Below are 13581 nucleotides of genomic sequence, written 5' to 3'. Positions count from 1 at the left end.
TATCACGCTCATAAAACAAGACATGGACAAAGCACCTGGAAGAGCGGAACATGCTAACTACCATGGTTTCTCTCATTCATGTGCTATGACCCTCACCAGCTCTTTCATTTGAAGCCAAATGATACTGTCACATCCACTGGGATTTCTGTCACCCTGACGCTCATCTCACTACGTGTTTCTCTCTCTTGACCTTATGCAGGATTGAAAAATGTGTGTGAATTTTCCAAGGCCATTAAGTTCTTCATCACTCTACCTTAGCCATGGCGGGGACACGAGCATCTGTTTCCCCATTTTAATTTAGGACCTGTCTCAGTTCAATACTCTGTTGCTCTGCTAAATGCTGACCAAACTAAGCCCAGGAGGAAAAAGTTAACTTGGCTTACATATCCCAGGCCACAGTCCATCACTGAGAGAATTCAGGGCAGGAACTCAAGTCAGGACCTGGAAGTAGGAACTGAATCAGAGGCCACAGAGGGATACTGCTTACTGGCTTGCTCTCAGGGGCTTGCTCAACCTGCCCTTCTTATATAATCTGGACCTTCTGCTTATGGGCGATACCACCCACAAAGTGCTGGGTCCTCCTACATCAGCCATCAGTCCAGACAATACCCCACCGACCCAATCTGAGGGAGGCAGTTTCGATATGATGGGTTCTCCTTCCCAGGTGCTTCAAGTTCGTGTCAAGTTTATAAACTTCCACCAGCAGAACGCCGCTAGCAATGCGGAAAAGAAGAAAACCTCTAGAAGGGCAGAGGTGTACTGAACTACACGTCTCATGTTCTGTTCTGTTCTCTTCTGTTGCTTTGCTCCACACATCATGTCACGTTCTCCTCAGCTACAGTTTTTCCAGAGCCAGGCTTCTAGGCCGGAGGTGTTCTCTGTGCACTTATTCCTGGGCGTGGTTTCATGTTGCCTCTGTGTCTCCATGTCTCCGTGTCCAGTCCTTCTTAACGCATGGGCTCATCCTGGCCTCCCTGTTGCTGTCATGGTGACTTGGGAACAAGAGCCCCTTCCCCCTTTTCTTCTCAATGTGGTTAACAATCTGTTAGGAGTTTATCTTGCAGAGTATTCTTATTGGTCCACTCTTCCTCTGCTATTACTAATTGGGAATTTAGGCTCTTGGGTCACTGTGCCAAAACTTGTCTGCATTTCAAAATCAGCTGCCCTCAGCTCTGTACCTGGAACTGTCCTGGTCTTGTACCCCTTCCTGGATCAGATGGCTTTCCCTCTCCCTGGGTGGAGTGGCTTCCACAGCACCTCTCTGTATTCATCACTGACTGAAAATAGCTCTTCGCTTCTGAGAAGTAATGACAGTCAGAGCTACCCTTGGCCAGACTTCCCGGGGCACCAGGCTGGCCTTCTCCTACTGTGCCCCTTAGGATCCTGATGGTGAGGGAGATGCCACTGCTGTCCCAATGGATGGTGAAGCCGTGGTGAAGCCGCTGGCTCAAGGTCACGGCACAGATGCAGATGGAGGCCAATGCAGGCACTGGATGCCAGATTCCACTCTGAGATGAGGTGGTGAAGCTGATGCTGGGATTTACAGCAAAATTCAGCTTGCAGCTGTTGTTTGAATAATCGACTCCCCCACTGCCGTCCTATCTTAGAAGGGCTTAGACATTAGTGTTATTAAATCCCATCTCTAGGCCAGATTTGTTTAAAAACAACAACCCACAAACCCAAGAACTATATCCCCAGCACTCTCCCCGACAGTCAGTCAACCTTTCTTCCTTGCTGGCAGCCTTAAGTGCTAAGTGTCTGTCCCGTAGTAGCCATAACCACCGGGGAGTGTTAAGTGTTGCTGCCTCCCTAGAAGAGCAACCCCCCTCTGTCTGCTCTTGCCAGACTGTTCTCTCCCCTTCTCCACCCAAGGTAAAGTGGGGCAAATAAGAGAGGTGGGAGGACTCTGAGGTGTCTTAACACTGAAGTCTCTAGCCACCCTTGGGTTCCGAAAGAGAGGGATTTAAATCCTGGCTCTGTTGTGAGACTGCTGTGTGATTCTGGGTTGGTCCTTAATCTCTCTGAGCTTTAAGTAGTCACCTGGAAAAGGAGTGTGTGTGTGTGGGGGGGGATAACCAAGTTTTGGTGGGAGCTTTATCTCCTGCTTTATCTGAGTCCCGTGTTCCCCCTCCCACCCCACCCCGTTCCCTGACTTTGGCTGGAGCAGTTTAAAACCACCCCTCCTCTGCACACCAGTCTCCTAGCCACTGTCTCTTATTTCCTTCGGAACTCCCTGAAGATGCAAGGCTTGCTGTACTGACTGAGTCTGAGAAATTGGAGTCAGGAGTGTCGCACTGTAGGCCTAACTGGAACACAGGACGCGCGTCCTATTCCCTAGCGAATGCCTCCGTGTTCCATGACGTCATCCGGCCCCCTACCGGGTAGCTCCAGGGAGAGCCTGGAGGCCTCTTCCTGACGCCCTGAGCTAGGCTGGGGCTGGCAAGCTCAGCTCCGACTCCTGCCTGAGCTGCACCCACTCCAGCGTTTACAGCCAGGCATGTGGCTCAGACTCACACTCAGATCGCCCTGCACGGGTGTTGGTACGACAGGGGCCACCGAGGCCAGCACGACTCCCGCCTCGGGGAACCCCAGTTGTCTGTTGTGGTTCATGGCGGCCCCGGCACCCATAGCTCTGGCTTCTTCAGAAAGGGGATGGTTCTTTTGGATAGAAGGTCATTGTGTAGGCAACCAGAGACTAGGTTAAGAGGCCACAGGCTTTGACGAGCAAATGACTAAAGCGCTCTGGATTAGTGTTCGCCCTTCCCCATCCCAATGCTTTGGATCGCTGCAATTCTGGGCCGAACCTAGACTTTCTCAGCTCTCGTCTTTGCTGAGGGGTCGACGGCATTAGAGGGGAGGGAGGCTGAGCATCATGCATCCTGCAGCAGGCCCTCCTCTCTGACCTGAAAAGGTAGAGGGGAGGCCTCCTGCATTCCAGCCCTGCTGACCCTTTTCTGCAGGACCTCGGGGATAGAGATTCTATTTATTTGACGACCTGTTTCAGGTTTTAGATTACGTTATCCCTAACCTGGATTCTCCACACCTGCAGGTTTTCTCCGGTGTGGAAGCAACTTGTTTTTGTATCGAAGCTCCACCTACTACTGGGTCTGCTCGGGGACCGAGGAGGTGGAGCTCGGACCAGAAGTACTTTAGGTGCTCGTGCCCGCTTTTAGCTTCCGGCTCCCCGCTCCTTTTCTAGGGTACTCTGCCGCGGCATTATTCTGAAACTCCCCTCCCCTCTCTTTAACTTTGTTTTAATCTTTTTTATTATGGGTATTTCTAAAGGGGTAGGAAGAGAGAGAGAGGTGGGGAGGGAAAAAGGGAGGGAGACAGAGAAAGAGAGACAGAGAGGAGACCCGGCTTAGAGGTTACATCTGGCAGCCGTTCTTGTTCAGGGTCCACATGCATGTCGACCTACAGCAGACCAGGATTTTCTCCTTCTGTCCGTAAATTCTGTGTATCTTTAAAATTACTTAAGTCACCATCACCCAATGGCAATCATAATTCCTTAACTTTCTCAACAACCTCCTTTTATCTAATTACCGGTTTGTCTGGAGGTGTTACCGTATTTAGTTGATAGACCTCTTGTAGTTGTGTCCCCGTCCTCCACCACTCCCCCGTAGAGGGAGGTTGATCTATAAATTTTCACGACCTTTTCTTTTTGGAGGCAGGGTCTGAGAATGATACTGAGCCTTTTCACAGTAATGACAAAACTCAGGAAGTAGCTCTCCCGCTGGGGGAGAAATACTGGGCTGTATCTACAGACAATGTCTTTCTACAGTGTAGAGAGAGAGGGCTGAGGTCGAGATGGCCCACATCCTGATGGGTTCTGATGGCTGGGGGCAGGTGACCTCCTTTGATGCCAGGGCTCCACAGCAGAGCTCCAGACTAAGCCTGATGGGCAGGGACTGGGAGGATTGACATAAGCCTGGGCCACCCTCCCCTCCTTTGCCTCCTTTTTGAGGGAACCAACAAGTATCAAGCAGGGAGAGCTCTGGTAAATCGCCCTGTGGAGTCCCAAGGTCTTGTGGAGCCTGGGAGAAGATGGGAGTGGTGGGCAGAATGGGGAGGGGTCCTTTCTAATTTGGCTTGGCAGTCTAGAGGGCACATCAGGGTCCAGCCTTCCCCATAACCCTCTTTGGTCTTAGCCGGTCGGTGGTGGCGCACGCCTTTAATCCCAGCACTTGGGAGGCAGAGGCAGGTGGATCTCTGTGAGTTCGAGACCAGCCTGGTCTACAAGAGCTAGTTCCAGGACAGGCTCCAAAACCACAGAGAAACCCTGTCTCGAAAAACCAAAAAAAAAAAAAAAAAAACAAAAACCCTCTTTGGTCTGGAAAGAAAACAGTAGCAGAGCTGATAGTCAGCTGGGTCCTAGTAACCGGTTGTTAGACTAAATTGTTCTGTGCGGCCCTTTTATGCCTGATAAATCCCAACCTGCCGGAGATGCAGTGGCTCCTCAAAACTGTTCCAGGTGTCTAGCAGGGAAGCGATTCTCGCCTTCTCTGTATTTCATTGCTTTGATTTCCCTGTGGATATGGCATCTGTTCTGCCCACGGGTCCCCCAAGAGGCATGATAAGAAGCTCAATAGAAGGTTCACAACTCTCTGTTCTCCACTGACCCTGGCATCTAACCCATATCCGGTGTTCAGCTTAACTACCGTGAACTGACAGCAAAGAACCTGTCGGGAAATCCTTGTTTTCCTAAAATGGAGAACCAGTTGTTCATGAAGACCACAGACAAAATCTTCCCAAGAATCTGCCCAATCTCTCTAGATCAATACAGCGATGGCTAAGTGAAGTGAACTCAATGTCCAGGATGGAACAGATGCAAACGCTGACCCTAGTCTGTTTGGGAAGTAATCCTCTGATCATGGCTAAAGTACCTTCCCCCCAACAGAAAGAGGCATCGGAGGTTGGTTGCTGAGACAGAGAAGACAGAAGCACTCGCTCATCAAATGTAAGTGGGAACCTACTCTATGCTAGGTCTAGGGATGGAAATAGGACAGGAGCCAGGCCCCCAGGTGCTTTCTCAGGTCAGTGTTGGAGACTGGTGCTGCTAACTGCTCACCAGCAAGGTCTCCAGGCAAACAAAATCAAAAAGCAAGCAATTGTTGTGCTCTAAGGTAAGAACACTCTGACTATAGCCAATTGCAAGGTACAGCAGCATCAGCAGGAAAAGTCGGGAAGAGAGGCACCAGCAAGCGGGCTGGCTAGGATTCACGGATGGTTAGAGGCAGAGAGATCCCATTTACAGGGCCTGTGGCTAGAATTTGAGTGTAAGAAAAGAAGCCAGGGAAAACACTGTTTGTTTGCCTAGAGAGGAACAAGAGTGAATATTTTCAGAGTTAATGTCTGCTGTGTATTGTGAGGAAAACACCGTGCTGCCTTGAGTGGAGAGAGCAGTCTTCAGAAGGCAGTCTACCTGTCTCCATTCAAAAACAGGTCTGGTGTGTAGGTCATTCTTGCAGGCAATGCTACTTGTCCTGTGTTCGGAGAGGCTATTTTATATGGTTTTCGGAGCTGATGTCTGCTGTGGGCAGTAAGATAATAACATCCACATATAATAATGCACATCATTTTTAGCAAATTATGAACCAGGCACATCCTATATTTTCTACTCAATCCATTTAACTCTGCAGTGTCGGTGTTTATGTGCTCGTTATGCAGATGAGGAAACACTGACTCGATGGAACTAAGGAAGGTCTTTCTCTCCCAAACTTGTTTAGAGTTTGTCTTCCCAAATCCTTCAGATTTCTTCTATGAGATGCAACTGGCAAGATCAAAAAGCCAGATCAATGTAAAAAGCTTTTGTGTGAGATCTGTTAGTGCTGTGCTCTGTTACCTAGGAGACCGTTTGTAGGGTATTCTCTAAGGAGTAGTCAGACAGGGCTGGAGAGATGGCTCTGTGGTTAGAGCACTTGATGCTCCCATAGAGGACCTGGGTTGGGTCACAGCCATCTGCAACTTCAGTTCCAAAGGACTGATCCCCTTTTCTGGCCTCCAGAAATACTGCACACAAACAGCACACATACATACACGCAGGCAAAAACTCCTACACATAAAATTAAAAAAAACAAAAAACAAAAAACAACAACAAAACCCAAGTCTTTTAAAAAAACTAGTCAGAAAAAAAAAAAAAAACAACTAGTCAGGACAGCCTACAGAATGGGGAAAGATCTTCAATAACCCCACATCAGACAGAGGTCTGATCTCCAAAATATACAAAGAACTCAAGAAATTGGTCATCAAAAGAACACATAATCCAATAAAAAAAAATGGAGTACAGACCTAAACAGAGAACTCTCAACAGAATCTAAAGTGGCTGAAAGACACTTAAGGAAATATTCAACATCCTTAGTCTTCAGAGAAATGCAAATCAAAACAACTCTGAGACTCCATCTTACACGTGTAATAATGGCCAAGATCAAAAACACTGATGATAACTTATGCTGGAGAGGTTGTGGGGAATAGGGAACACTTCTGCATTGCTGGTGGGAATGTAAGCTGGTACAGCCCTTTTGGATGTCAGTGTGGCGATTTCTCAGAAAATTAGGAAACAACCTTCCTCAAGACCCAGTAATACCACTTTTGGGTATATATCCACAGGATGCTCAGTCGTGCCACAAGGACATGTGCTCAACTATGTTTATAGCAGCATTGTCTGTCATAGCCAGAAACTGGAAACAACCTAAATGCCCTTTGACTGAAGAATGGATAAGGAAAATGTGGTACATTTACACAATGAAGTACTACACAGCAGAAAAAAATGACTTCTTGAAATTTGCGGGCAAATGGATGGAGCTAGAAAACATCATTTTGAGTGAGGTAACCCAGACCCAGAAAGACAATTATCATATGTACTCACTCATAAGTGGTTTTAAAACATAAAGCAAAGAAAACCAGCCCACAAATCACAATCCCAGAGAACCTAGACAACAATGAGGACCCTAAGAGAGACATACATAGATCTAATCTACATGGATAGAGAGAAAAAAACAAGATCTCTTGAGTAAATTGGGAGCATGGGGACCTTGGGAGAGGGTTGAAGGGGAAGGGAGAAGACAGGAAGGGGAGCAGAGAAAAATCCAGAGCTCAATAAAAATAAAAATAAAAAAACTAGTCAGGAGTGTTATGGCTCTATAAATAGAGGCATATAGGAACTGGGCATATATAGCTTGTGCATAAAGGTGATACTATGTAAAAGCCACATCATTAGCCCTACGGAAGGCAGTCATATGGAAGAGTGAGGAGGAGGATAATATGCCTGCCGTGGGCACTTCGTTCGTGCATCCACAAATATTGTGTATTTATTTCATTCCAAGGAGTGTGCCAAACGCTAGAATCGATCACAAGGCACAGGACATACAACTCTTGTTCAAAATCAGGGAGAATGTTCTGAAAGTCCAAGCTATCTAGACACGAACGGGCTTCTTGAGGGTTCCCTAGCCTTCCAATAATCAGGAGGAGGCCGGAGGCTCACTTATTAGAATGGGCTCTAATAACTCTTTTGTTGAGTAAGTTAACATAAAATCCTTTCCCGTCCAGAGATGTAATGTTCAGAATTTACTCTGGCGGGCTGTTGCATGCTGCATTGAGATAGCCTGCCCTGATATCCTCTTTGCCCAGCCTTGACCTCCCAGCTGTGTGTTCCACATTCTCTGACAGCTAGCTGTGGTGGGCCAGCTAGCCTGGCGAGGAGCTACCATCTGTGATGGGATGATGGCGTTCTGGTGAATTTGTGTGGGCCCAAGGAATGTGGCATTGAAGCCATACACACACAACCTGCTTAAGAACATCCCATGGGTAGGAAATGTTTTCTTCCTCTTTAGCCTTACTCTGTTGCCATGCCAGGAGGGCACAATGGTGCCTTTGACAGGGGCAGCTGGAAGGGGGTGTTGGCAGGGAGGCTGGAAGCAGAGTGCTGCAGCTGGGGGTGGGGGCGGGGGGCTCAAGTTCATGTCCAGGAGTGAGCCTGCATCGGGTGCCAGTTTCCAAAACAAAACTGTTTCTCAGAGCTGGCGGTGGCGGGTTGCCTCAGAATTGCACAGAGGGCAAAGCCGTTTCCTCTCTACAGCTCCACTTCTCCAAGTTGAGAAAAACTTCGGTATGTTTGGGCATTCTTGCCCAGGATGCAGATGAACGGGCTCTGTCGCCTCTCTGGAGAGCTGAGGCCAGTGCCCAGATGGGATTTTCTAAGAGCCCAGCTCCATTAAGCGGAGTGAGACTGGTAACCTTAAGACCTGGCAGGGCTCCAGGGCAGGTAGCCTTCTGGGCTCAGAATGGAGGGCCTTTCTCCTGCCTTGCAGGGTCACTTGCTGCAATCTCACTGCCCAGCATCCTCATTGCCTTGCTGGTTCAGCCCACTCACTGTTTGAACTCAGTTCGGTGGGAAAGAGGTGGGAGAGCCCTGGCATTTCCTGTCCTGGTTCACAGTTGCCCGGACCCTCTGCGACAGCTCCGAGCTGGGCGTGGGATGCCTTCCCACTTCTCGTGGGGGTTAGGAGGTCTGAGTGCCAGGCTGTTAGCTCTGACATCCATTTCCCGCCTTGTGTTACTAACAGAGCAGGTGGCTCCCCTTCGTTCTAGCGGCTGCCAGCAAAAAGGTGTGACTTCAAGTGGTCATTGGCAATTTCTATTAATGTTCACACTAAATATGAGAATTTCACACTTCCATTCAAATCAGCAAATCACAACTGAGAAAGTACTTCCTTTTAGGCTCTTTGCTGGCTCTGTGACCACAAAATGAAAAGAAAGCAAACCAAGCGATGCACACAACAAGCCCTGAAGGGGAGTTGGCCTGTCAACTAAATACCCACAGGCATTAATTAGTCGGACAGAAGTTTAACACAGAGCTGTCCCTCTGTGGGTACCCTGGCATTGTGGGGGACAAGTGTGGCTGGCATCACAGACCTAGGTGTGAAACTTGTCAGGTCTTAGAGTATTTATTGTATTTGAGACAAGGTCTCACTGTCTCACAGTCTTGGCTGGCCTGGAACTTGCCATGTAGACCAGGCTGGCTTCCAGCTTACAGAGGTCCACCTGTCTCTGCTAGGATTTAAAGGTGTGGGCCACTGTGCTTTTAATGATGAGTGATTATTTATATTCATGAGATTTTATGAGGATAATGCACGAGGTACACAGTTGTTATGATAATAATATGACACTGTATGGAAGTGCTTGGATTTGTGGGTTGTAACAGACTTGGAGCACACGTATTTGTGCATAAGGACATTTAGTCAGTTCCTTGCTAGAGTCTCTACTCTTCATTAAAGAGCCAATTCTGAGCTGGGTGGTGGTGGCACAAGCCTTTAATCCCAGCACATGGGAGGCAGAGGTGGGTGGATCTCTGTGAGTTTGAGGCCAGCCTGGTCAGATTCCAAAGCTACAGAGAAACCCTGTCTGGAAAAAGAAAAAAGAAGAAGAAGAGGAAGAAACAAACAAACAAACAAAAACAAGAGCCAATTCTGTTCTTTCTATAACCTCACGGGCATTGGAAGGACATATTTCTCTTCTGCATTCTATAAACCGCATTTGTTTATTCTGTTCTTTGTTTGCCTGTCCAGTTGCGAAGGGAACAGCAGGATTGGAATAGTTCTCCTCTCTGAAGTACCTGAACTGCAGAGTGTGGTAAGGATCATGGAGTCTTTTCAACCTTCTAGAATAGCTCAGGAAGCTAATGCATTTCCCTCAGACAGGCTCTCACTGTTCCCTCTTACCTTGAAAGACACATTGCTTGGGGGAAGTTATTCTTTACCAAGGGACTCTGGCAGACAAAAAGCTAAGCTTTCTGGGGGGCAAAGGTTAACTGATAGAATCTTCCAGAAACTCGCTAGGGACAGGACTCTAACCTGGAATGTGGTGATGGGGCTCCTGACCCCAGTCCTCTAAGATTCTCTTGGACAAACCTGTCAGACACACTGCACACCACCCAGCTGTTTCTGAGAAGCTGTAGGGATGAGACTTAATCTTTAAGAGTCATTCCCAAGTCCTTGGAGACACAGAGTAAGCTATTGTCACTCTGAAGACAAAGGAAAATCAAAGCAATTCACTGAAAAAACAAAGGCGTTAGAAGAGAAGGGAAAGATAAAAGCACATAGGCCAACAGAGCTGGGTGCGCGCTGCAGGGTGCACGTTGGCAGGAAATACAAGAAGAGGGTCACTTGAGGGAGAGAAGTTGCATCAGAGCTGAAAGCAAACAATGGGACTTCATAAGGGGAATTAAGAAAAACAGTTTGTCCCGAGTCAGCGGAACACTGTTGAGTCCATGAAGACTTGTAGTCAGTGCACGGGTGAGAGGTAGGGAGGCCTGCATCGTATTACTGTGTTTGCAAATGGCTTTCATGAATTGAAACAGGCCAGTAATCCTGGCAGTGGTGGTGCCTGGTTGGTGAGACAGAAGGGATACTAGCTCATTCGAACAAGTGACCAGGCAGGCCTTGCCCTTCTCTGTTCCCTCTGCTTTGCTGAAAGCCTCTAGATTACACTCCTAAAGCTAGTCCCTAATTTGGTCACTTCGTCCTCCTGAGAGTGCCCACCAAGGCCCAGCTATCAAAGTACTGAAGTGCAGCAATCAAAAAACCCCCTGTGGTTCACCTAATTAACATGCCCAGTCAAAACACACCACCGCATCCAACTCAGGCCTCCCTTTCTCTCTTCTTAAAATTACACCTGCAAGATCATTTGCTGCTGTTTTTCTGCCTGGGTCAGAAAGCAGCCACTTTAACTTCTCTTCCCCACTACATAAAGGCTTTCTCTGTGAAAGCCTTTGGGTGCGGTTTGTGCCTAATCCGGGGTCTGAGAAGGAGTCTCTGTAGGCTTTTTTTTTTTTTTTTTTTTTTGAGATTGTTGGTTACTTTTTTGGTGTTTTTTTTCCTCAAATTTTTTTTTAATGCGTTTGTCATTTTGACCTTTGAAATCAGTAAAGATTAGTACACATTTTAGGAGAAAACACCAGGAAACCAAGGCCGTGCTTCTGGAGTGCTGAGACCTGGCAAACAAGCTGGAAAGGGAAGTTGGAAGTGGTCAGAACTGCCTGAAGGGGCCGCACTGGGGCTGATGCTGGTCCTGGGGGCCCATTAACTTGATCGAGGAAGTAAGTTCACCAGGAGACTGTCACCCCAAGATGCCCTGGCTCTGTTTCTCACTTCCTTCTCCCATGAAGATGTTTCCATTTAGTCTACTCTGATTGGTTGGGCTGAGTGGCCAGTCCCACTTATTTGCTCCAAGTTCTGACAGGCTAACAAAGTTCATGTCATACCAGAAGAAACCAAGGCGTAACACTCATTTTCGTCTTCCAAGTTAAGAGTGTAAAACAGCAGGAGGTGGTGGGCCAGGCAGGATCAGAACACCCAGTTGGTCCCGGAGAGCCATGGCTTCTTTTCTGTCTGACGCTGGCAGAATGAACTTGATTGAGTTTATTAATCTATGACGTCCTTGATTATTGTCTTTTTTTTTTTTTTTTGGTTTTTCGAGACAGGGTTTCTCTGTAGCTTTGATGCCTATCCTGGAACTAGCTCTTGTAGACCAGGCTGGCCTCGAACTCCCAGAGATCCGCCTGCCTCTGCCTCCCGAGTGCTGGGATTAAAGGCATGGGCCACCACCGCCCGGCTGATTATTGTCTTTTGAATAATAATGGCATCGATGAGGTTGGTAGAGTGACTGGGGGTAAAGGCATTGTCTACAGCTCTGTAACAGTTTTCTCTGGGATTGAAACATTCCCCAGCCGGGAAACTCTATAAACAGGAAGGTAACAATTCAAACAGCTTCAGGAAGTCCCTGAAACTGACCAGATTCACTGAGGTCCTCCCTATCAGAGTGGCAGAATCATGTTGCAGAGACTAGACCACCTGCCTGGAAGAAGCAGATGCCCTCTGAGCTGCCTGGAAGAGGCTACAACCAACTGAGGCACCTGGAAAGGGCACTTTCTAATCTGTTGTGCTGCCCGCAGGCTGTGTAATATGCTTCAGGTTCCTAGCTTCTGTCTCCCATGCTAGGGTGGGCTTTGGTGACACAGCTGTCTTTGAGTCATTTCTGGTTGCGTAAATAGTCCTTCCCATATTCCTGTAAGTAACCCCAGTAAAACTCACTGGTCCACCAAATTGGGCTTTAGTGGTATCCTTGCTTTGTTCTGTTGTGGATTTCCTATGTGGGATGAGTAGACCTGTATATTGGGTTTCCCCAGGAGAATTTTTGTCACACAGCAAATACCCCCCCACACACACTGCAGTTTAAAATGTCCCACAGGACTGAATCAGCTAGCTAAGGGGATCTGCCCAGTTTTAAAATGATCTGACTCAGCGCACACAACTGTCTTTAATTCCAGTTCCAGCGTACCCGACACCCTCATACATGCGTGCAGGCAAAACACCAAAGCACATTAAAAAGAAAAGCATCAAAAGACAATGTGGATAAGAATGCTAAATGCCACTGACTTGTATACAATTAGTTGTATGTTTTGTATGGTTGTTTGTATGTGTTACGAATTTAATGTCCATTAAAATGTTTAGGCCTTCTCCAATTTATCATTAAAAATTAAAAAGGAAATGTTTGGGTCCTTGTGCCAGCCACATAGAACCCAGTGGATGACCGGAATCTTGCATATAAAACCCTAAATTCTCGGAGCATAGCTTGTGTGTGTAAAGAAGCTTTCTAAGGGGGGCTGGAGAGATGGCTCAGTGGTTAAGAACATTGCCTACTCTTCCAAAGGCTCTGAGTTCAATTCCAGCAACCACATGGTGGCTCACAACCATCTGTAATGAGGTCTGGTGACCTCTTCTGGCCTGCAGACACAGACAGAATATTGTATACATAACAAATAAATAAATATTTTTTTTTTTTTAAAAAAAAGAAGCTTCCTAAAGCAGAGTGTGGTGGGCTAGCCTGTCATTCCAGGACTCAGGAGGCTCTCAGCAAGTCTGAGGCCAGCCTGGGCTACACAATGAGTACCCATCTAGACAGCTACATCATGGGGACTTGTTTAAAACAAAAACCTCTGGAAATAATGAGTCAGGTCACTTTTAAGATTGGGCAGATCCCTTTAGCTAGCTGATTCAACCCAGCTACATTTTAAACTGCAATGTGTGTGCATGTGTTTGTGTATGTGTGTGGGACACAGCACTAGAGTGGAGGTCAGAGAATGGCTTGCAGGACTCGGTTCTCTCTTTCCACCACGTGCATACATGCATGCGTGTGTTAAAAAAAGAAGGCAGATGGGGGGGGCACTTCAGTTTTACCTATACTATTTCTTTGATCAAAAACTGTTTAAAGAAATGATGCGATATTGATAAATATTGAATGTGAAGGAAATAGATATACTTCCCTTACTACTAGAGTAATTGGTGCACAGACATCCCTCCCACATTCTCTGGCTAACAGTGTTCTGAGCAGCTTCTAGATCTGGACGCCCTTCCCATCTGTAATGAAGGTGGTAGCCTTTTCTTGTGAACATTACCTCAAAGATTAGATTAAATACCAACAAACTGGGGGATTTTTTATTTTTAACCTGTAAAACAAAATAAACTGCCACGGAATGCAAGATGAATTCTCCAGTTGAAGCCTGCTTGCTTCGCCCCAGCTAGCTCT

At 47.2% G+C, this 13581-nt stretch overlaps 1 protein-coding gene across 3 annotated transcripts in view; it reads right to left on the bottom strand.

Moving 5' to 3' along the window:
- The window catches only part of Dgkg (diacylglycerol kinase gamma), a 212595-nt gene that overhangs the window by 33286 nt on the left and 165728 nt on the right, over positions 1-13581 (bottom strand). The gene's annotated exons all lie outside the window — the stretch shown is intronic.

This window comes from Chionomys nivalis, chromosome 3 (genome assembly GCF_950005125.1).
Source record: "Chionomys nivalis chromosome 3, mChiNiv1.1, whole genome shotgun sequence".
In the NCBI taxonomy this organism is placed as follows: Eukaryota; Metazoa; Chordata; class Mammalia; order Rodentia; family Cricetidae; genus Chionomys; species Chionomys nivalis.
This window is presented reverse-complemented; position numbering and strand designations above follow the sequence as displayed.